The following is a 24,660-nucleotide window of genomic DNA, read 5'->3' as shown; positions in this document are numbered from 1 at the left end:
TCCAACTGATGGATCTACACAAATCTGGCACCAAAGGCTCAAGGATCATAGCGGAAGAGGGGACAGGGAAATTGTAAGAGCCAGAGGGACTGGAGGTTTGCTGTGAGATTTCGTCTAGAAATGTCAGGGGGTTGGGGATTTAGCTCAGTGGTAGAGCGCTTGCCTAGGAAGCGCAAGGCCCTGGGTTCGGTCCCCAGCTCCGGAAAAAAAAGAACCAAAAAAAAAAAAAAAGTTATTCCTGTGAAGCCTCATCAACATGGCTGTGTAAACAGGACCTGGATCACCAATTGAAGAGGGAGCTCTCATGAAGCCTCAACCTTTGACAAAGAACTGTAGGCAACCAAGGAATGCTGAGAACAGAATAGAAGGAATCACTTTCCTCAGAAAAAAGCCCCCCCTTTGTTATCCAAGTGGCCATCCCTGAGTCATACACATAAAAGTAACATATGGACTGAGCAGGCTGTATATTTACACACACACTCACGCACGCACGTGCCAACAGTAAATAGAAGTCAAAGTATTGACTCTCAATATAGAGTGGGTGCATGGAAAAAAATCGGAGGAAGAAAAGAAAAGGGGAAATTGTCATTAAATATTTAAATTTTAAATTTAAAAAACAAAAACAGTATTGGGGCTGGGTGTGATGGTGGTACATTGTTAGTCCTAGCACTAAGAGGCAGAGGCAAGCAGAGCTCTGGAATTCAAGGCCAGTCTACAAAGTGAGTTCCACGCAGACTAGAACTATAGAGTTGAGATCCTGTGTCAGAGTATGGGGCTGAAAAGATTGTTCAGTGGTTGAGAAAGAACACTTGCTGCTCTTCAGTTCCCAGAACACATTAAGTGGCTAACACCACCTCTGGCCTCTCACGCACCTACACTCAGTATACACACCCACATTCAGACACACAGACTTACACATAAAATGATAAAAACATCTCTAAAGGAAAAAAGAAAAGCAGTGTATTCTTGGTATTCACAAGGAATGGATTCTGGGAGATTGTTTTCTCTTCTAGACATACGTCATATAATACTTTTTTTTTTTTTTTTTAAGATTTATTTATCTGTAAGTACATTGTAGCTGTCTTCAGACCAGAAGAGGGCATCAGATCTCACCACAGATGGTTGTGAGCCACCATGTGGTTGCTGGGATTTGAACTCAGGACCTCTGGAAGAGCAGTCAGTGCTCTTAACCACTGAGCCATCTCTCCAGCCCCAGTCATATAATACTTGAGATGCACATTTTAAAACTTTGTGTGGGGTGTGTGTGTGTGTATGTTCACTTTCCCATGTATGCATGTATAAAGTGCCAGGGACAGTGGATATCTTTCTCAATTTTTCTGCCCATTTTTAAAGACTTTACTATTTTTAACTGTGTATACGAGGTGGGGGTATGTGCAGGTAACTCGTGCCTGTGGGATCCAAAGAGGGCACTGGATCTCCCAGAGCTTGTGTTAAAGGCAGTTTGAACCACCTGATGTATATGCTAGGAATTGAACTCTAGTCCTCTGCAAGAGTAGTGCCCACTCTTTTTTTTTTTTTTTTTTTTTTCCTTTTTTTCGGAGCTGGTGACCGAACCCAGGGCCTTGTGCTTGCTAGGCAAACGCTCTACCACTGAGCTGAATCCCCAACCCAGCAGTGCCCACTCTTAACCTCTGAGTCACATCTGGAGCTCCTTCACCTTATTTATTGAGTCAGGCTCTTTCACTAAACATGGAGCTTGCCAGACTGGCCAGTAAGGCCATGAGATCCTCTCCTTCCTCCCAGTGGTAGGACTGTGGTTTATATAGTTTTCTACCTAGCTTTATATATGGGTACTGAGGATTCAAACCCAGGTCTTCATGGTGGCACAGCAAGCACTTTACTCACTAAACCACCTCCAGGCCCTATATGCAACCAAAAAGGAAATTTTATTTTTATTTGCTGGGTACAGTGGTGTGCAATTATAATCCCAGAACTTGAGAGGTAGAGACAGTTTGATAACACAAAAACTGACTGTATTCTGAAAACATTTACCCAAATCTTGCAATTAGGGTTAAAGGTCCTCCTTTTGAGGACTTTTGAGTTAAAGGATTAATGGCTCAGTAATGGATGTTAAGTATAGTTAACCAAGGGGACTGAGAGACCAAGGATTGGTACCAGTTGTTAATTTCTTGCCTTCTAGTTGGCATAGAACCAAAGTTTCTCCCAGTTTCATTAAGAGAGACCACCTTATTCCGTGAAGAGGAGATCCAGACCTTTTTGATTCTAGAGAACTACCTCTACTAGGAAGTCTACCTGGGCTTCCAGACAGGAAATAGACTTTCCTCAGATGGACTAAGTCTATATCTACATGAGCAATAAGTTCTCTTGAAATTCTTATCTTCATAATTAGGGCTGAAGTTTTAACTGCAGCAGAGCCTGAGATGCCTGCCCCCTCCATAGAGAAGTGAATGGAGACAGCCTGACATGCGTCCTCCCTCCCTCCTTCCCCCTCCCCTCCTCCTCCTCCTCCACCTCCTCCTCATTGACAAACACTTGCAGTATGACATAAGCAAGGACATGAAGGAGTGGGGTCTCCATCAGTGTAAACAATTTACAAGTTGCACACTTGGTTAAGCTGTTAGTGTAAGCAAGCCAGGTAGTCTCTGGGGCCTAAAAATACATCCAGTTGGCATTCCCAGCATTAACTTGCTGTACATGGCTACAGGAATCTGCATAAGGGGAACGATCTAGGGAGTATCTTGGAAACATTAATAGCAGTGACTCTTAGAAGTCCTACAGGGTGAGCTTAAGTTGATTTCATTTATAGTTGTCAGGATTGGACATGGAGCTTTTTGATTGATGAATACCAATCCCAATATATGGGCTTTGGGGTCTAGGCAAAGCTAGCATTGGTTTGAATAGGAATGGTCTCCATAAGTTCATATATGTGAATGCTTGCTTGGCTATCAGAGAGTAGTGCTACTTGATAAGGATTAGGAGGTGTGGCTTTGTTGCAGTAGGTATATCGTTGAGGAACTATGTCACTCAGGGTGGGACTTTGGGGTTTCAATTGTTTAAGCCAGGCCCAGTGTCTGTCTCTGTCTGTTGCCTATGGATCCAGATATAGAACTCTCAGCTACTCTCCAGTACCATGTCTTGCATGCCACCATGCTCTACACCACGATGATAATGGACTAAACCTCTGAAAACATAAGCAAGCCCAATTAAGAGTCGGTCCCCAGCTCTGAAAAAAAGAAAAAAAAAAAAAAAGAGTTGCCATGATCATGGAGTCTCTTCACAGCAATAGAACAGTGACCTGTGTTGGGTTGAGAACGATTGAGGAACTGATACACTCCTTTTAGCACCCCAAACATCAAGAGGCTGGCTTTTGTTGTCTCCTTGACTTCTACCCTCTTAATTACCAAAGGAATTTCTGGGAAAATTGGAATTTTAGAACTTAAGACCTTAGGAGGCTGTGTTCCAGGGGTACCAAGATAGGCTGGTTTGGTCAGATGACTCTAAAGATACATCAGAGAAGGTTACAGAGATGGGGGCTCTCTGACTTTCTTTTTTTTTTTTTTTTCTCAGAGCTGGGGACCGAACCCAGGACCTTGCGCTTGCTAGGCAAGCACTCTACCACTGAGCTAAATCCCCAACCCCCGGTCAGATGACTCTAAATGAGCATTTCTGTTGAATAGTAAATAAGTTGCCTGGGTCCTGACCATTCACATATCAGCTGATTACCCAGGTTTTATTGGTTTTCCAGTAATAACCTTCAGTTTCATGTCAAACCCAAACCTTTACAGATGTGGGGTTGCACTGCCTCAGACTAGCAAACTTACAGTTTTCTTTCTAGGACTATTAAGGGGTCAATTGTGACTCTGGAGGAATCTGTTTTGCACCCCCACTGAGTTCAGTGATACTTATCCAACTCTTGGCAGCAGCAGGAGCCATCAGCAAGGGAGATACAGTATTGGGCCAATCAGAGTTCAATTTTTTTCAATAGTGGATCTACAACCCCAATAGCCTCTAGACATTTTTTTCTTCTTCTAACAGAAGTCCACCTGGAAAGTAGGTTGGGTCTAAGTAGAAAGATTAAGCTATATACTCTCCAGTTTTAGTCTTTCTTAATTCCCATACTCAGGGTCTTAGCTTATGGAAATTGGGGCCTTTTCCATAGTCAGACAAGACACAATAGGACAACCACAATCTTCAGGCCATGTCATCCATGTCTTGCATGCCACCATGGTGGTTGGAGGACCTGGTGACAATCTGCCATTGTTCTCAGTAGCCGCCTATTTTTGACCTTTTTGGCCTCTTCCTTTTCTGTCCATTAGTTTCTTTTTGTGTGTAGTTTAGGCATTGGGGCAATTTGGTTTGTGCAGGGTGATCAAGATCTGAAGATGCCACATTGGTTCTAGGATTGCCTTCTGGGTGGCTATGTCTGCTGCTCTGTTTCCTTGACCCTCTAAGGATACCCTTTTTGATGCCTTTGCAGTGGACAATGGGTATCTCTTTTGGCAGCTGTATGGCCTCTAATAAAGCCAGGATTTCTGGCTGAAGTGAGTTACCCCTCCCCCTTAAAGCGTGTCATAGACATGAGCTGTGGCAAATCCATACCAACACAGTGACAGATTTACCTTTCCACTGGCAAAGTGTTTGGGTTAATGCCAGAAGCTCAGCTCTTTTTGTCCCCCTCAGTTAATAGGCTCCCAGGTGGCCCCCACACTGCTCTGTCCAGGGTAACAACTGTGGCCCCAAGATACCTGATTCCATCTGAAACAAAACTGACCCCATTAGTGGCCAGTACCTCTTCCACTTCTGTTAGTAGGTCAGGTCAGGTGGATTGAACCATATCAGTGCGTTCTAACAGTTATGAAGAGGTTATTGTCTGGCAGGAGGATTGCTGGGTTAATGATTGAAGTTTTACAGAATTGGATACAGAGCTGGTCTAGGAAAGGTGCTTGATAATAACTTATTTGGATTTTGGACATCTATCTTGCTGGGGCCTCCAGAATGTTGTGAATGTTCTTCACAAGAGAACACACTGACTTCTTTTTTTTTAAATTTTACTTTATGGGTATTGGTGTGTGCTTGCATGGGTGTATATCTAGGTAACATGTGTGCCTGATATCCTTGAAGACCAGAAGAGTGTCAGATCCCCTGGAACTAGAATTAAAGACTGCCATGTGGGTATTCTGAATAGAACCCAACGTCCTCTAGAAAAGCAGTCAGTGCTCTTAATCACTAAGCCATCTCCCCAGCCCAACACACAGAAACTATGAAAACTGAATAGAAAGTCTGCATTGCTGGCCTGCAACTGCATGGAAAACTTGCCCAAATTATGCAGCTCCAAGATTCACTTTTTTTTTTTTGCCTTTTATGTACAAAACCCACATTCTAGTTGAAACACTTTGGTTAGCAAAAACAGTAAGAAGCAAGCCTACAGAAGTCAAAAAACAAGCTTAGTAAGCCAAAAAAACAAGATCAGTATATTTAAGGACTTTCCCAGATCCTAAAACTGTGGACTAGGTCTTAGATGGATTATTAGGTCTTTGTTTCCATTTTGGCAGATATTGGGGTATATGTTCTGATCCTAAGGTTAAAATGATATCTCTTACATGGCTTTGGTTGGACTAAAGTCTCAAGACCTGTCACAATGTATGGACCATTCCTTAGGCAAAGGATACTGGGCTAAGACTGAATGATCAGTGGCATGCATTCATTCCTTCTTGGTTTTCTCTTTTGGTTTGTTTGTTTGTTTGTTTGTTTGTTTTTTGGTATGCTTTGCTTGCACATATGCCTGTGTACCACCTGTATGTCCTGTGCTTTTGGAGGTCACAGGTCTCCTGGTACTCAAGTTATGGATAGTTATGAAGTATCATATGGGTGTTGGGAACTGAACCCCAGGTCTTTTGCAAAAATAGCAAGTGCTCTTAACTGCTGAACTACTTCTCCAGCCCTTTTCTCCCTGTTTTTGATGTAATGTGACTAGAGACTTCAAGCTTCTCTCCTACCTTAACTTTACCATAATGATGAACTGAAACTCAGGATCCTGAGCCAAATAAACTTCCTCTCTTAAGTTGTTTTTGTTGTATTTTATAATACCACCAGGAAAAGAAACCAAGACCCCTCACACACATAAATCCCTTGGTTCAATCTCTAGCAAAAAAAAAAAAAAAAAGAAAGAAGAAAGAAAGAAAGAAAGAAAGAAAGAAAGAAAGAAAGAAAGAAAGAAAGAGAAAAGGAAAGCTAATTTTCTGGGTTTTATTCCAAGCCTTAAGAGGTAAGGTTAATGTTTCTACTCATTGGAACCAGGGGATGAGAGCATGTATAAACAGTGCTAAGCAAATAGGCCCACAATTGCCATGAGTCTTGTATGACTGGGTCTCCTGATCCCACAAAACCAGGGCTTTGTGCAGAAAATGGATATAGTAAATTATGCTGATGTCAACCATGAGGTAAGACTACAAAGATAAAGGTACCAACTAGGGTGTGACTAGTAGCTCCCCCAACACACACACACACAAAGAGATTTAGAAATACTTAGGAGATATGGGTAGTCAAAAGCAAGCTTTGATTAGAACTATTGTTACGGGGGTTGGGGATTTAGCTCAGTGGTAGAGCGCTTGTCTAGCAAACGCAAGGCCCTGGGTTCGGTCCCCAGCTCCGAAAAATAGAAAAAAAAAAGAAAAAAAAAAAAAGAACTATTGTTACAAAAAGAAGCAGGTGGTGGCTAAGTTATTGGAGTTAAGTTTATTGAAGGAACCAGAATCATATCTCAAGGAAATAGGTTCTTGGAAAAGTTTTTTTTTTTTTTTTTTTTTTTTTTCTTTTTTTCGGAGCTGGGGACCGAACCCAGGGCCTTGCGCTTCCTAGGCAAGCGCTTTACCACTGAGCTAAATCCCCAACCCCCTTTTTTTTTTTTTTTTTTTTTTTTTTTTTTACTGGTCTATAGATCTGGAGAACACTTGGATATTGATAATGAACATCAATCACCAGCTATTTAAAAACTCTAAAAATATTAAACTATGGAGCTTAACACTTCATTCTCCCAAATCAGCATTACTAGAGAATAGTTCATTCCATAGCATCTCACAGATGTTTTAGTTTTGTTCAGCAGTGCTGTAGCTTAAACCCAGGCTCTTACATATACTAACATACACTAGGCACGTGCTCTGTCTCTAAGTCTCTAAGCTTCACCTCCAACACCTACAATTAATTCTTTTCTTTTCCTTTCTTGAGATGGGGTTTCTCTGTGCAGACCTGGCTGTCCTGGAAGTTGCTCTGTAGAGCAGGCTAGCCACGAACTCAAAAAATCTGCCTGCCTCTGCCTCCTGAGTCCTAGGACTTAGAGCGTGAGTCACCACTGCCTGTGAAGCACCTACAATTCTTAAGGAAGAGATAATGTAGAGGAAGAAATGGAAAATCAGATTAGCACATAAGTAACTTTTGATAGTTACAACTGGGATTGTGTGCTAATAGCATCTACTGGGTAGAGGCTAAGGATACTGTTAACCATCTTAGAGCAAACAGTTCTGCCTAACAAAATACTATCATGCTTCAGATGACAGTAGTATCACTGCTGAAAAACCTTGATCTAAGAATTACCATTATTGGGGGCTGGAGAGATGGCTCAGCGGTTAAGAGCACCCGACTGCTCTTCCAGAGGTCATGAGTTCAATTCCCAGCAACCACATGGTGGCTCACAACCATCTGTAAAGAGATCTGATGCCCTCTTCTGGTGTATCTGAAGACAGCTACAGTGTACTTATATATAATAAATGAATAAATAAAAAAAATTAAAAGAAAAAAAAAGAATTACCATTATCAAGAAATAAAAAGTACATTCACTTTTTATTTTTTTCCACTTTTTATTTTTAACTCTGATCCTTTGTCTCCAATGGACAGGAGGGGGACAAAGGCCCACTTGAAGAAGAGGATTCAAAGTTAAGATTTTGTTTCACTCTGGAAGTTGCCAGGGGTAACTTAGTAACACAGTAGTAATAGTGGCAAGTACTACAACTGATAAAGGGTCACAGGACTCACCTCAAGTCAGTAGGCCTATTCTACCACTCCAGCCTGCTGTGGGATGAGGACTGGGAGACTCCCTCTTTGCAACTAAGAAGTAACGAAGAGAGTCTTCCCACACAGAAAGAAAAAAACCCAAACAAACCAAAAAACCCCAGTCGCATTCTACAGAGCCAACTTCACACTAAAGTCAACCGGCCTCACTGTAAAACCAAGGCTAACCTCATTACAAAATTTATTTCCTTGGGAGAACACGGGCTCCATAAGGAGGTCAAGGGAACTTGAGATCACAGTCTAAAAGAGAAATGGCATTCTGGGAACAACAAAAGAACACCCAGAGAAAAAGACCAGACACCTGAGCAAACAGGGAAGCCAATCTTTCCGAGTCATGAAATCCGACCAGTTGGAGATACCTGTGCTTCTACAAACATAGGTCGTTGTCAAGACCTTCCTTCGTTCCCGGAAAAACCTCTAAAGCATCTACATTCTTGACGCCGGTTGGAAAATCCGAGAGCGTCTGAAGCTGGAAGAACCATAGCAGCAATATACTCCCTGCGGGTTTCCCAAGCACCACCCACGAGGCGCAAGCATGCGCAGCTCTCTATCCTGGCCCCTCCACCCGGGGTTCCAGCCCCGCCCCCGTCACAGAGCATGCGCTGTCCTCCTGCCACCCCGCCCCTCCGTACCAGAGACCCCTGTTCCTTAGAAACCAGGCGGCGTGTTCCCGGTATCGGTGCTCTGGATTCCGGTGCGCGCGCGCGCATCCGCTCTATCCTTCCTCAGGGCAGACGGACGGCCTCGGAAACCCGTCCGGATCCATGGTTTCGCGTGCGACTCTGGGCGGGCAATGCCATCATGCCAGGTGAGAGGCACCCGGCGGCGGGTGAGGGTGAAGGAGGGCATGGCGCGGCCGGGAGCGGGCGCTGGCCCGGCCTCTGCGGTCGCCGGGCTCCTGAGGTTGGAAGCGAGTATACGCGGGGCCCTGGCTGGAGGGGGCCTTTGCTAAATGCCAGTGTGTGCACTGCATTGAGTACGAGGTCGCTCCGAGGTTCGTTTTCTCCATCTCAAAGATAGGACCTGCACATTTGGACGCAGAAATTGGATCCTATAGGATCTTGAACGTAACCCATCCCCATATAGATGTAAAACCCTAGGTACCCCGCCCATTGCGGAGCAGACCACCCCATTACCTGTGTGAGGATGGGCGCTTTATGGATGATGATTTGTGAGGTGTGGAAACTTCAGACAAAGGATTCGTCGCCTTACTAGCTGGTTCATGCTCTTGCAAAATGAGATTGCACTTGAGACAGCAAATATATAAGAAACTGGTGTTCAGGTAAAAGCTTGAAAAAGCAACATCCTAGAAGCATTTGGTTTACTCTGCCAGCCCCGAATGCCGAGTCCTGGTTGGCCATGGCCTACTTTTATAGCTCAGGGAAAAAAAACAAAACAAAAACGGATGGACTTGTGGAAACAAAAGATGAGACGAGGTGTGCTTGTCAAGGCTTTATTACACCCCTGGTGAGGAAAGGCATGGGCATTGGTGAGTGGGCATGTGAACAGTTTACCATCCAGACTGCCCTGGGATCCAAAGAACAGGACAGAAAAGTAAAGGTATAAAATTGCATTGGGTAGACAGCAAGGAAGTTATCTTAGGCTTCATTGTTCCCAGTATCATGCCAAGGACAGAGCACATGAGAAAGAAATGAAAACCCAGCCGCAGCACTAACTTTATGATCTGTGGGCACAAAGACTTCTTCATGGAAGACCATTCAGTTGAAAGAAACAGCCCTTACACAAGAAGGTGGCACAACGTTATTATGATATGAAGTGGTAAGGAGGAGATGATTGTGTTTGAGTAGGGGAAGCTAGATCCATTTGTGATAAGGAAAATCACTTCCTTCTGAAAAACTACACCAAAGAACACAAGAGCTGCAGGACACCCATTTTACAGAAATTGAGAAAATTAATGCTTTAGGGCTATGAATTTAAAACATGTAAAAAAAAAAAAAAAAAAAAAAAAACAGGGGTTGGGGATTTAGCTCAGTGGTAGAGCACTTGCCTAGCAAGCGCAAGGCCCTGGGTTTGGTCCCCAGCTCCGAAAAAAAGAAAAGAAAAAAAAATTTTTTTGGAGCTAGAGAGATGACTCAACAGTTAGAAACTTTGCAAAATAACATTTTAAAAGAATTGTGTGTGTGTGTGTGTGTGTGTGTGTGTGTGTGTTTGCCTGCATGTATGTATTTTTGCACCATATGTGTGCCTGGTTCCTGTGGAGGCCAGAAGAGTATCAGATCTCCTGGTACTGGGGTTATAGATGGCTGTGAGCTGCCATGTAGGTGCTGGGAACTGAACCCAGGTCATTTGCCACAGCAATAAGTATTCTTAACTACCAGGACATTATGTGATTGCATTGTGCTTCAAGGGTTTGTGTGCATTTCTTTTTCTGAGCTCTACAACTAGACACTTTCTCCAGAGCAGTGTACATTTACAGGAAGCTTTCCAGGTGTTTCTGTGACAATGAAACCTTTGACAAATAACTGCTTAGCATCCACTCTATTCTCAGGGTAAGTGAGGGCAGCTATCGGGCCTGACCTGCAATAAAGTAATCGCTAGTGTTTGAGAGGTCAACTGCAAGGAACTCTTACCAGATAAACCAGTAATGCTAACAGATGTACTTTCACTGAACTGACTTTCCTATATAAGAAATGAAAAAGGCATTCGGTGCCATCTGATAAAATGAATCTGAGATACAGAGGTGAGTTGTTTAGAAAGTAGGAGTCAGCCAGGCCCAGCCTTTAATCTCACTCACACCTTTGATCCCAGTGTTTCAGAAGCAGAGGCAGGCGAATCTTTCTGAGTTCTAGTATGGCTTGAGCTACATAGTGGAAAGAGAGAGAAAGGGAGCGAGAGAGGAAAGAAAGAGGGAAAAAGAAAACGGGAATCTGACGTGACTAATTGAACATGGGAAGCTGCCTTTTTTCATTTCTAGTGCTTGGAAATTCACTTGTGCAAATTCATAATGGGACGATTCCTAGGTAGAGCCACAAATGGATGGAGAAAGCACCTAGGAGAAAATGGGACCAGAGCTTTCTGTATTGAGCGTTTATATGTAGTATAATAAAAGGATGTCACTTGTCTTACACAAAAGTCAGTTTTTTATTAACTGACTTGAAAAGTCAGCCTAGGAGGCAGTAGTAGAGTCTTCTGCATATGTGTAAAGCCCTGTACTAAGGCAAAGCAGTTTATATTTGAAAGTGAAAAATCCAAATTTTTAAAGATTTGTGTATTATGTCTTATTTCATTTACTTATTTTTCTTGTGCTGGGCATTGTGACCAGGGCTTCATGCATGCAGGGCAAATGCACTACCACTAAAGTATTTTCCCAAATGCCTTGATTTCTTATGTATTTTTTAAAATGTGAATAAAAGAACAGAGCAGGTATATGTGTTTATAATCCCAAATGGAAGGCTGAGGCAAAAGAATTACAAAGTCAAGGCCTGTAGGAGCCACAGAGTGAATTCAGAGTCAGCTTGGACTTTGGCAAGACCCTGTATCAAAAATAAAAGTGGAAGAGGTCTGGAATGTAGTAGTTCAGAGACAGAGCTCCTGCCTAGTATGCGTATGTCCTTGAACATTAAAAGATATTGAAGGTGGCGGGAAATGGCTCAGTGGTTAAGAGCACTGATTGCTCTTTCAGAGGTCCTGAGTTCAATCCCCAGCAACCACATGGTGGCTCACAACCATCTGTAACAAGATCTGATGCCCTCTTCTGGTGTGTCTGAAGACAGCTACAGTGTACTCACATACATTAAATAAATAAATCTTTAAAAAGAAAAAAGAGGGGTTGGGGATTTAGCTCAGTGGTAGAGCGCTTGCCTAGGAAGCGCAAGGCCCTGGGTTCGGTCCCCAGCTCCGAAAAAAAGAACCAAAAAGAAAAAAAAAAAAAAAAGATATTGAAGGAAAAAAAGTCAGTCTTCCCCATACATACTACTTTTAAAGATTTATTTATTTATTTATTTATTTATTTATTTATTTATTTATTTATTTAATGTATATGAGTACACTGTAGCTGGCTTCAGGCACACCAGAAGAAGGCATCAGATTGGATTACAGATGGTTGTGAGCCACCATGTGGTTGCTGGGAATTGAACTCAGGACCTCTGGAAGAGCAGTCAGTGCTCTTAACTGCTGAGCCATCTCTCCAGCCCCTACATACTACTTTTAAAAGATTTTTTTCTTTTGATTTTTATAGTAACCTTGGCTGTTCTGGAACTCACTTTGTGTTGTTGTAAGAATATAAAAAATAAAAAGGCTGCCTTTTATCCCCACTAGGTCTGGCTCCACGGTGCCCCAAGGTATCTGCTAGATACCTTAAGTCTCAGTCAGCAAAGCCTCTCACCCGCTTTGCTCCCTCCCATATCACACTGCCAAAGGCCTCTCTCTCAGCCTGGCAGCAAACTCTCTACCTGTCTAGTTCCCAAGGCAGGTTTCCATGTCAGCAACACACAACCCAACTCTGGTGGCCCAGACCAGCCGCCACACGCTTTCTTACACTTAAATCGCTACATGAAAGAACACTCAACACAAGAACCTTTAGCGCAATTGGTAAGATATAATTGCCCACCTAAACATACAAAGCCCCGTACACATCCATCCCTTAAGAACATTCGTAACAACCTGTAAAGGTGCAGCGTGGAATCTTAATGTCATCCACCATATTGTCCTGCACGGCTTCTCTCCCTCTCCCTCCTGTCTCTTCCTCCTTTCTGTTCCAGTCTCCTCCTCTTCCTTCAGACTTTTCAACTTTTCTCCCACCCATCCTTCCTTCCTTGTCCAATGACAGGCCTCCTTCTATCCTGTACCTGCCTCACCTGTGACATCATCCCACTACTTTGTAGGCCATTCTGGCTCAAACTCACAGATCTTTGCCTGCCTTTGCCTCCCAAGCTCGGATTAAAGCTGTGAGCCACCATCACCCAGCTCAGATCTTATGTTTGGGGTTTTGTCTTTTGGTTGTTTTGTTTTTGAATACTGAACATTGCACACACCAGGCAGGTGCTTTACTCCTGAACGGTACCATCCCACCACCTCATTGACTCTTCTTGGTAGACCTCATTGCAAAGCAGAAGAAAGTGCATGTGTTCAGTGGTTTGCAGGCCCATGGTGGCCCTTGGCTAGGAAGTGCCTGTCTCTGAGGGGAGCCAGTTTGGGCGTGGCTCTAGGAGCCTATGTGTCATACAACTGACCTGCTAGGTATCCTGTGAGTGCCAGAGAGAAGGGCTTAAACATACTTCCTGTTTCTTTTCAGCCTTTTGCATTTATAGTCCTATGTGGAGTGTTCAGGAGGCCCAGCTTGTGTATGGGGCAGTAGAGTAAATAATTTATTATCTTCTTAGGTGATGTTACTTTCAAAATAATTTGTTGTCATTAAACATTTAGAGGTGGTGTGTGTGTGTGTGTGTGTGTGTGTGTGTGTGTGTGTGTGTGTGCCTGTGCCTGTGTGTGCCTGTGTGTGTACCTGTGTGTGTGTGTATGAATGAATGAATGAATGAATGAGTGATGTTCCTGTATGGGCACACATGTGGAAATCAGAGACAACTTTTTGGAGCCGGCTCTTTCCTTCTACCTTTATGTGGGCTCTATGACTTGAGCTCTGGTTTACTCACTGAGCCATCTTGCTGGGCTTGATCTTGATCCTACTGCCTTAGACTGCTGTGATGAAACACTGGTAACCAAAAACAGGGTTTATTTGGTTTATGCTTCCACATCACTGTTCATCATCGAGGGCAGTCAGAACAGGAACTCACAGAGGACAGGAACCTGGAGGAGAAGCTGATGCATGGAGGGTTGCTGCTTACTGGCTTGCTCAGCCTGCTTTCTATAGCTCCCAGGACCACCACAGTGGACTGGTTCCTCCCACATCAGTCACTGATTAAGAAAACGCCCTACAGGCCTACAGCCTGACCCTATGGAGGGCTTTCTCAGTTGAGGGTCACGTCTCTCAAGCCTGTGTCAAGTTGCCATAAAACAAGTCAGCACACTTGCTGTTTGTTTTAAAATTAGTTTATCTTTCTCCCTAATATATCGACTGCTATCCAGAGAATATTTAATAGGTACCAAATTATAAAGGAATTTTCAGGGACTTAGAATCTGCTCGATCCTGAGAACACAATTTGTGTCCTGAAGGAATGAATGTATAGTCTCAGTAGTGGGAAAGACATCATTTAAAGAGGGTCAGAAAATTCTAAATACTTAAATGAATGAGTATTTTCAGTTAGGCGCATCATGTATATAACCTTTATTTTACATCTGGCCCCTTCATTACACAGCAACAAAAGAGAAAAGGGGGTAGTGTGGCTAAAATAAAAATAAATGAGACAACATTTTTCTCCATCCTACAGTTAAGCTAGAGGAGGACACAGCTAAGCATAGTTATGGTCCAGTCAGTAAGTAGATTTTTCTTGTTTATTTACTTCATTTGTGTGTGCAGATACATGTCTCCAGGCGTATGCTTGTCACATTGCAAGCCTGGAGGGCAGAGGACAATGTGTGGGAATTTGCTTATTGTGTAAATTGAGGTATGGTTGAGGGGAAGAATTGAGGGAGCGTATAGCCAGAGGCATCTGGAAGAGTCCAGATCAGGGAGGGAAAGTAGCAGCTTGAACGTGGCCCGCTAACTGGACTTGACCAAGAGAGAAGACGCAGGTGAGTGTAAGAGAGGAGAAAAGGGAGTTCAGGCAAAGGAGCCCAAGAGAGAGGTCAAGAGAGGAAGGCAGAGAACAGCATGGCTGGATAGTAAGGTTATGAGTGGATGAGAAGCTAGGGAGGGGAAGCCTAGGAGCTGATGTTTAGGGGTGGGGGAGGATGAGAAGAGTAGGCACCACAGCTAGCCTTTAGAACTTGACACTTCTCTCCTGTCATGCTGGTTCTGGGGATGCAGCTCTGATCTGTAAGCCTAGGGGTGAGTGTCTCTACTCACTGAGCCACTCTGCCAGCCCTAGTGAGCAGATTTATGCAACACAAGTGGGCATGGTGGCTTGTGCCTGTGATTTCAGCAGTTGGGAGACTGAGGCAGGAGGCTCTCTGAGGCAGGAGTTCAAGGCCAGCCTCATCTATATGGTGAGCTCCAGGCCAGCCAAGACTTATATATTGAGATTTTGTTTCAAAGCCAAAAGCAAACAAGAAGGAGAAAGCCTTAAGGCTAAGTCAATCAGTTTGTCCACTGAAAAGCTTCTTAAGTAAAAACTCACCTTGATTTTGACACCACAAGTAAAGCCAAACTGTGTAACATACTGAGTCTAGGGGTTGCTAAGATAAGTGCATTGTTGGAGGGTTTGCCCTCCATGCCTAAAGGACAAACCATGTTTGTTACCTCATGGCTTGCCACAGCCAGGTTCCCAGGTCTCACACCAGTCTCTGTTCAGCTAGGGACAAGCAAGAGGTGGAAACTGAGCTCCAGGGCCATAGCCTGTCTGAATCACTCCTGTGTGCTCAGGCCCTGGCTGGCACAGTGCCTGAGTCCTTGTGATTAAAAATGGTAGGAAACTAGTGAGGAAAGAACTTTGGCGACTGTCTGTGGGTGGGGGTGGGGCGGGGCACAGGAGGACCTTTTCGGGCTTGAAGGAGGAATTCCGGTCGGTTTGGTCGGAGAAAGCTGGTTCCAGCCAGCCAGCGGGGATTTCCAGCAGACCCTTAGAAGGGAGCCTGAGTGGAGCTGCTTCATCAGGGCGAGGTTGGAAGTTAGGTTGTCAACAGAGTCATGATACAATTGAGGGAGTAAATTAAATTGCTTGGCCAGAGAGGGCTGAGAGTGTTGCAAGGCTGGTGTCAGTCTGGTACCTACTATTGAAGCAATATCAGAGAAAAGGTTTTGTTTTTTTTCCTTGTGTTTTGTTTTTGAGAAAGTGCCTCCTGTTACTCAGGCTGCCCTCATATTTGCTATATAACCAGCATTTGATGAACTTTTGCTCTAATTGGCTCCACAGCCTGACAACTGGAAGGTGTGGGCCATGTTGTAGGATGTGTCTGTGGTCTGTGTATGTGTGTGTAGAGTGTGTGTGTTCATGTGTGCAATATGTGGGGTGTGTGTGTGTGTATGGGGTATGTGTGGGTAATGTGTGTGGAGTGTGTGTGTAACGTGTGTCTGTGGTGTATGTGGGGTATCTATCTATCTATCTATCTATCTATCTATCTATCTATCTATCTATCTATCTATCTATTTGCTTTAAGACAGGATCTTACTTTTGCCCAGGCTGGTCTGATCGATGGTTGGTATGTAGTCCCACCTGGCCTCAAGCTCCTAGTACTTCTCCTGCCTTTGTCTCCTGAGTGCTGGGATTACAATCAGGTGCCCACTTTATTATGGAGATATTTTAAAAAGCCAGTTAGAAGGCTCACTGGGTAAAGTCCTGACAGCCTGAGTTTAAGTTCTAGTATCTACATAGTATCTACATACTAAATCCTACCAATTGTCCTCTGCCCTCTACAAATGTGCACACTAAATAAATAAATGTAACATGAAAGAAACAAAGCCCAGTGATGATCTGATAGAGCTGGCAGAGTAATGCTTCTCTTACCTGCTGATGCTCTGCAACCTAATAGTAACCAATGTATCCATGGTTACACATGCATGTTAACACTTACTTCTCCTTTATGACCCAGTTGGCTGACCTTTTGTGCATAGGGTAGCTGGCTGTGTACATAGGGTAGCTAGTTAGCTGTGCTTCCCAGAATAGGTCACCAGTCTAGGCAGTGGGCCTGCATACAGATGGATAGGGTGGAGAGCTGGTGCCTCTGCTCTGATCCCATGTTGGCCACCCAGCAAGTTGACTGCCCAGTCAACTAGTGGAGCTAAGGGATAACATCTCTTTGTCCTGCTTTTGGGTTTGCTCCTAGTGGGAAGACGGAAATATGTGACCATGCACAGAGTCAGTGAAGGCACTATTCAGATAAACAATATTTGTGGGAACAGATTGGTAAGACTCAGTTTCTTCCTTTCCACTTCCTTCCCTTTTCTGGTGTGTGTGTGTGTGTGTGTGTGTGTGTGTGTGTGTGTGTGTGTGTGTGTGTGTGTAGAGAGAGAAAGAGAGAGAGAGAGAAAGAGAGAGAGAGAGAGAAAGAGGCACTGAGATTGTCTGCCTGGGGTGTATGTGTATGTGTGTCTGAGAGAGAGTCTCTCTGTCCATCTGCCTGTCTATCTATCTATGTACATTATTGTGGTGGTGAGAGGACAACTTATATTGAATGTCTTTTCTTTCTACCATGTGTGTCCCAGAGACTGAACTCAGATTGTCTTTCTTGGCAGCAAATGACATCAAGCCCTGAGCCATCTCACCAGCCTCTGTTTTTGATGTTTGTTTAATTTTGCTTTGTTTTTGAGGTAGGTCTCTATGTTGCCCTGGCAAGTCTTAAACTCAAAAACATCTGCCTGCCTTTGACTCCCAAATGCTGGGATTAAAGGTGTGCACCCATAACCGATTTCATTTTTTTTTTTAAAAGATTTATTATATATAAGTACACTGTAGCTGTCTTCAGATACACCAGAAGAGGGCATCAGATCTCTTTACAGATGGTTGTGAGCCACCATGTGGTTGCTGGGAATTGAACTCAGGACCTCTGGAAGAGTAGTCAGGTACTCTTAACCGCTGAGCCATCTCTCCAGCCCCCCGATTTCATTTATATATTTTTTTTTCTTTTTTTTTTTCCGGAGCTGAGCACCGAACCCAGGGCCTTGCACTTGCTCTACCACTGAGCTAAATCCCCAACCCCCCGATTTCATTTTTTAATGAGTCTAGTTTTGCTGTATGGCGAAGGCTGGCCTAAAACTCTTGCCTCAGCCTCCCAAGGGCTGGTATTATAGTTGTACGTTGCCATGCCTAGCTTCATCTCTTGGTTTTCAGTCAGAACATAATTGTTGGTGAAAAGCATTCTCCCTCTCTCTGAAGGCATTCATGCTAGCATTTCAGACTAAGTACCAGTTGTCTGCCAGCCTCTGGCTTTGAACTCAGTCAGAGATCAGAAGCTGTGTGTTTCCCTGGCCCAAGCACTTATGATGAGGTGCGGTTGTCTCTGTTTTGGGGGTTCAGCCCTAAGTTTTTTTTTTTTTTTTTTTTTTTGTTTTTTGTTTTTCTTTTTTTTTGGCCTGTCCATCATACTGGCTCAATTCTGGACATGAAAGGGTTTATAAGAAAGGCTAGGGGAGCATCAGAGGTACATTCCTAATTAAATTTTGCCATGTGAATGTTGCTAAAAGTCAGATGGTACCCAACAGGTTTCTGGTTTTTTAAAAAATGAAAAACTAGCCTTTTTATGTTTTGTGTTTTTTATTCTCCCATTTGTGTCGATACTGAGGATGGAACTCCGTGTCATCACATGTAACAGTGAGCTATACACTTGACTCTTCCCAAGGCTTCTAACACGATGATGCTGCTTCCTCGGATGAGCACCGTCCCGATGTTGTTCTGTTGCCCTCTGGTTACCATCTCCACACACCCATCAATCACAAGGTTCATAAAGGGATCACAGCCCCACAGTCTTCCTCGTACACGCCTGCCGCCATTTAACGTCAATGACAACTTCCTGTCCGTAAACTTTTCAGTTCGGGAGGGTGGGCTTTGCTCATGGCGACTCTTCAGTGACACGGCACAACGGCAAAGGAGTTAGCAGCCTCAGAGACACGCGCAAGGCAGGCTTGGCACTGGTATTTCTCTTTCTCTCTCTCTCTCTCTCTCTGTCTCTCTCTCTCTCTCTCTCTCTCTCTCTCTAAATCTCTTACTGTCCTCAAGAATTGTGCTATATTGAAGATTTTCTTTGGACTGGATGTTAAATCGTGGCATTCCTTAGGGTAAGAATTATTACAGTATTATTTAAGTGAGATGATACTTTAGGTAGTTTACACTCTAAAAAAATACAGCTTCTTTCTTTTCATTAAGTACATTTTTTTTTCCCTTTTTTCAGAGCTGAGGACTGAACCCAGGGCCTTGCACTTTCTAGGCAAGTGCTCTACCACTGAGCTAAATCCCCAACCCTAAGTACATTTTTTAATGTGTGTGTATGCACACATACCACATTTTTGTGTGGTGGTCAGAAGACCGTCAAAGTCAGTTCTCTTCTTTGGCCACGTGGGCCTGGCCCCAGGGATTGGACTCAGGTTGTCAGGCTTGACGACAAGCACTTTTAGCCACTGAGCCAATCTTGCCAGCCCAGCATACACTCTTAAGATGTAAAAATAATCATTTGTCTAAAACCAGAAAGACACAGACAAAATTAGGAGCTTCCTTACAGGCTTGGGCCTGACTTAATTCATTCTCACATCCATTCGTTCCTGTGTTCATTCCGTGACTGAACATTCTGCAGCCTGGACTCCTTCAGAAACTGTGCTGTGTGGAAATGCAGCAGTGTGTGAGAGAAGCCCTATCTTGCCCTCCTAACATACATTAGAGAGTTGGCATGTGGGGACTGAGATTGCCAAAGCCCAGGTTGCTGTGGGAACACTGAACAGAATCACTTAGCCAAGGACACAGGCTCTCAGAGGAGGTGGTGCTTAAGTGAAGACCTGACAGTTCTGAGGAGTTAGCCAGGAGGAGTTAGAACCTTCCAGCCTCTCACAGAGGAACTGAAGGAGCCTGACAGTGACCAGCCTGGGGGCAAAGTGGGAAGGTAGTGAGATGGAAAGTGTCCTGCCCCACTGAGTAGCTGTGTTGACAAGAAATGTGGGGCTTACCTAGGGGGTGGGGTTATGTTAATATTCAGGACAGGAAAAACAGTGGGTGATTCAAGTGACCTCAGGATCACTGTTGGTGGGGTGTGGTGACAGACTGTGAAGGCAGAGAGGGGCAGGGAGGCTGCATTGTCAACGTTTCTTTTAAACTGGTTAAATTTGAGTCACTAGCATTTTTTTGGGTCACTGTTACTTTCCTTCCTTTTACATGGGTCTCTGTATTTGAACACGGCCTCCCTACTATTTATCTACTGTGGCCCTCCAAACAGGGCTGGCAGCTCCTCTTCCCAGGCCTCAGTTTGCTGCCATCTGAGGCTTGTTTGCTTTCCTGAGCCAGTAACTACTCAAGCCTCAAGCTAATGACATAAACTTGTGTGTGTGTGTGTGTGTGTGTGTGTGTGTGTGTGTGTGTGTGTGTGTGTGTGTGGTGTGTGTGTGGTGTGTGTGTGTGTGTGGTGTGTGTATGTGTGGTGGGTGTGTAGAAGCCAGAGATTGGTAACAGTTGTCCTCATTCACTCTCTCTGCCCCCCCCCCCTTTTTTTTTTATTGAGACATGTTCTCTCACTGAATCTAGAGTTCACAAATTTGGCTAGATTAGCCCGCCAGTAAGCCACAAGTCTTCCTGCCTCTGATTCCTCAGCACTGGTATTAACAAAGGGGCTTACTGGGTACCCCCTCCCCACAGCTTTTTCCATGGGTGTTGGGAATCTAAGTGCAGGTCCCTTCATTATTATCTAGCAGTTACTTTGTAGACTGAGTGAACCAACTCCCTTGTTTTTCTTGAGACAAAGATTTATCATGGCACTGAGTATTTAGGATACAGGCATGAACTTCCAAGCCTAACAGGAAATCTCCTGCCTTGTCTTTTTCCCAGAGGTGCATGTCCCTTGGAACTCTGTCTTTCTCTCCCTCCCCCTCTGCCCTCCTCCTTCCCTCTCTCTCCCTCTCTTTCTCCTTTTTTAAGGGAAGGTCTCTTGGAATCTAGGCTGGCCTAGAACTCATTGTGTTGACGAGGTGGACTTTGAACTTCTGATTCTTGTGTGTCTGCCTCCTAAATTCTAGGATTAAGACACCACACCTACTTGCAGTGTTAGTGGGAATCAAACCAATGTTTCACCCATGCTACTCAGATACTGTACTGTGTATCAGCCTCATAACGGATTTTGTAGCTAGAGATCTCTTAGTTATAGCTGGATACATCCCAAGACCCTACTAAATTATGTATAGCTTTTCTTCTGTTTGTCTTTTAGATAGGGTCTCAATATGTAGTCTAGGTTGACCTAGTACTCAAAATCCTCCTGCCTCAGCTTCTTAGGTACTATGATTACAGGGATGAACTACCATGCCCATCTCTATATACATTGTTTTTAGATTTATTTATTTATTTACATGGGTTTTTTGTTGTTGATTTATGTGTTTTGAAACAGGGTCTCGGGGCTGGAGAGATGGCTCAGTGGTTAAGAGCACTGACAGCTCTTCCAGAGGTCCTGAGTTCAACTCCCAGCAACTACATGGTGGCTCACAACCATCTGTAATGGGATCAGATGCCCTCTTTCTTCTGGGGTGTCTGAGACATGGACAGTGTACTCACATACATAAATAAAATAAATAAAAAAAGAAAGAAAGAAAGAAAGAAAGAAAGAAAGAAAGAAAGAAAGAAAGAAAGAAAGAAGGAAGGAAGCAGGGTCACTATAACCCTGGCTAGCCTCTTGAACTCACAAAGGTCCTCTTGCCCTTGTTTCCTGACTACTGAGATTAAAGGTGTACACTGTCACATCTGACTACATTTATTTTATGTGTGCAAATATTTTGCATACATGTATTTATGTCTACCATAAGCATGCCTGGTGCCCTAGGAGGTCAAAAGAGGGCATTGTCAGATTCCCTGAAACTGGAGTTACAGTTGTTTTAAGTGACCATGAGGATGCTGGGAATTGAACCAGGCTCTCTGCAAGGGCTTTTAACCAGTGAGACATTTCTCCAGCCAATCTGAATACAGTTTTTATTAGATCAATAAATGTATCTTGGTGTCTCGATTATGTAGAAACAAGATCTGAATTTTTCCTCTCTCTCTTTTTTTTTTTTTAGAAAAAAAAATTTTTTTTTTTTGGTTCTTTTTTTCGGAGCTGGGGACTGAACCCAGGGCCTTGCACTTCCTAGGCAAGCGCTCTACCACTGAGCTAAATCCCCAACCCCTAGAAAAAAATTTTAAGGTTTATTTTATTTATATGAGTACAGGGTAGCTGTCTTCAGACACACCAGAAAAAGGCATCAAATCCCATTACAGATGGTTGTGAGTGACCATGTGGTTGCTGGCAATTGAAATCAGGACCTCTGGAAAAGCAGTCAATGCTTTTAACCAATGAAACATCTCTCCAGCCCTTCAGAAAATATTAAACATGTATTATATACTAGGCATCAGTGATAAAACATTGGAAAAATAGACTCCTCCAAGCCCCCAAAATTACTTGTTCCCAGGGAGCATAAATTCTAGCAGATTGTTAGGTAAAGCAACAGCAGCAACAGTACAGCCACAAACCTGGTCTTATAGGTCTGTGTTTAAAATGTTGGGAAATCGCTAATAGAATACTTACTTACCTGTCATATATGAGACTTTAGGGCCAATTTCCTTAGTACTACAGAAATAGAAAAAAGACCATACTTGAGAGGCCTTGGAAGAAAGCAGGAGGCAAGTGGATTTCTGTTCGGTAGAGTGTATCTCAATTGTAATGGTCATGAGACAACTAACCAGCATGTTGAGATATACACAGCAGTGAACCATTATGTCTGTCTTGGTGGATAAGGTCATAAGATACAGTAGGCAGCAGAAGGGGGCAGACAGTTCGTGTAGGGCTTTGTAGGTCAGTGGAAGAGTTTTGTTCTTATTCCACACGAGAAAGCCTTTGGCCAAGTAACTTGATCTGAATGACACTTGAGTCAGATCACTCTTGGTGCTGTGTGAGTGGATTGCAGGTGCAGTGTAGGGAGATAGATTGGAAGCTGGGAGCCAGTTAGGCTATTACAGAAATGTAGAAGTGGCCACTTGAACTTAGGTGATGGTGACAGAAAGTGAAAAGCACTTGGTTTAGGAAGACAGTTGACAAAAGATGTGTTGATGGATCAGATATCAAGTGTGAGGAAACAAGGATAACTCCAAGGTTTTGGCTTGAGCCATTGAACATTTGTGTTACCAGTGTAAGTGATGTAGGCACCGTGGAATAAATAGAAATATCAGTGTTTCGTTCTGGATGTTTGAAGTTTCAGATCCATATTAAACATTCAGATGGAGAGGTCAGATAGGTAGTTGATTATACTGGTCTGGACTCCAAGCAAATGATCTAGCAGACTTTAGCAGTCACTAGGGAATAGATGGTATTTAAAGTCATGAGACTTGGTAGAATCACCAAGCAAATATAAACAGAAAAGAGAAATGGGCTGGGCCTGAGCTGTGGTAGTTACATTGGTTATCAGGAGAAACTAGCAAGGGTCTGGGGAGCTGCCAGAGAAACGGGAACAAAATCGGGACACATTTATGTTCTAGCAGGCGGGAAAAGAAAACTGCCAAGGAGGGTGGTAAGTCCATCCAATGTTGCAGAGAGATTAAGTGGGGTGAGTGTGAGAACCGACCCCTGCACTTAGCCATATTTTAACTGTGTGTGAACAAGTATCAGCTAGGTTTAGGTTTTTATCCATGATGACTAAATATGTAGTATTATGTAGTGTAGTATTGCAGCTCAAGGTTCAGAACATTTCACTTCTTTTGATTTACCTATTCCAGACAGATTTTATATTGAAGATATGCAGTTGTGTGGAGGCTTGGGTTGCTTTGCAGAGGGAAGCTTTTTTTGGGAGGAGAATGTGTTCTACCAGTGAGCTATGTGCTCCCTCCCCAGAGTGGCTCCCCCTCATAAACTGGAAGCCAGACCAGTGGCATATGTGGGACAGGGGTCATTTCTTCAGTGCCTTCTACCTTATTTTTTGAGACAGGATCGCTCACTGACTCAGAACTTACATAGTAAGTTAGGCTGCCCAACCGTGTGTGTGTGTGTGTGTGTGTGTGTGTGCGCGCGTGCGTGTGCGTGTGTGCGCGTGTTTGTGTTTGTGAGTGCCATGGCACATGTGGAGGTCAGAGGCCAACCTGTAGTGTTGGTTCTTGTCTTTCACCTTGCTTGAGACAGGGTCACTGTTACAAATGCCACAAACTTCTGAGGATTCTCCTGTCTCCGTCTCCTAGACCCCTAAAGGGGTTCTGGGATTATAGTACTACCAAGTCTAGCTTTGTGTATTCTGGGGATCTGAACTCAGGTCCAGGTCCTCAGATTTCATGGCAGGAGCTTTAAACTGAGCGAGCCATCTCCCCAACCCCCAACCTAGCTTTTTTTTTTTTTTTTTTTTGACAGTCTTACTATGTAAACCAGGTTGACCTAGAATTCACAGAAATTAGCCTTCCTCTAACCCTTAGTGTGGGGGTGGGGATAAAGGTGTGCACCACTGAGCTGGCTTGAGTCCAGTGTTTTATGGCATTGAACCGATGTGTTTATTTCTTTACTGGACTGCCAAGATCAGAGTTTTCATCATGTTCAACCCCAACTTGTAGATGGTGCCTTTCTCATTTAGAATTGCATACATATAAATTATTCCATATATATCATCAATGTCCTTCTTCTTTTCCTTCCTTCTTTTTTAGAGCCTTTTAGGAAGGCTCACCCTGTAGCTTAGATTGACCTTTAACTCTCTCAGTTCCCCTGCCATACCCCGTACCCCATCACCGAGCCTCACTAGTTTAATCCTTATGTGGTGCCAGTTTTCATCCTCCTGAAGCCTGTACCTGTACAGCCCATACCTGTAATCCCAGCACCCAGAAGGCTGAGGCAGGAGGACTATTGTGAGTTTGAGTCTAGTCTGAGCTACATAACCAAAGAAAATCAAGGAGTAATTCACATACAGTT

At 43.7% G+C, this 24,660-nt stretch overlaps 1 protein-coding gene, 1 long non-coding RNA gene and 1 pseudogene across 5 annotated transcripts in view; 1 reads left to right on the top strand and 2 right to left on the bottom strand.

Moving 5' to 3' along the window:
- Positions 1-7,815: 7,815 nt before the first annotated feature.
- Positions 7,816-9,819, bottom strand: LOC134483349 (uncharacterized). Its single transcript, XR_015644116.1, has 2 exons — positions 9,183-9,819; positions 7,816-9,069 (listed from the first exon to the last, which is right to left on the bottom strand). It is a non-coding gene; the product is annotated as an uncharacterized LOC134483349 (long non-coding RNA).
- Positions 8,692-24,660, top strand: part of Gfod2 (Gfo/Idh/MocA-like oxidoreductase domain containing 2) — a 42,817-nt gene continuing 26,848 nt past the window's right edge. The window contains exon 1 of one of the 4 annotated variants that reach the window (NM_001107421.1): positions 8,692-8,854. The gene's annotated coding sequence lies outside the window, so the exon portion shown is untranslated. Of the gene's footprint in view, positions 8,855-15,403; positions 15,530-16,686; positions 16,968-23,068; positions 23,285-24,660 lie in introns of those variants that run through there. The other 3 variants (XM_087594564.1, XM_087594565.1, XM_087594563.1) reach the window with 3 other exon arrangements.
- On the bottom strand, positions 18,360-18,613 carry Snrpg-ps2 (small nuclear ribonucleoprotein polypeptide G, pseudogene 2; annotated as a pseudogene).

Source organism: Rattus norvegicus, chromosome 19 (genome assembly GCF_021556685.1).
Source record: "Rattus norvegicus strain SHRSP/BbbUtx chromosome 19, alternate assembly SHRSP_T2T, whole genome shotgun sequence".
NCBI classification, from domain to species: domain Eukaryota; kingdom Metazoa; phylum Chordata; class Mammalia; order Rodentia; family Muridae; genus Rattus; species Rattus norvegicus.
The sequence above is the reverse complement of the archived record's forward strand: the minus strand, read 5'-3'. Positions and strand labels throughout refer to the sequence as shown.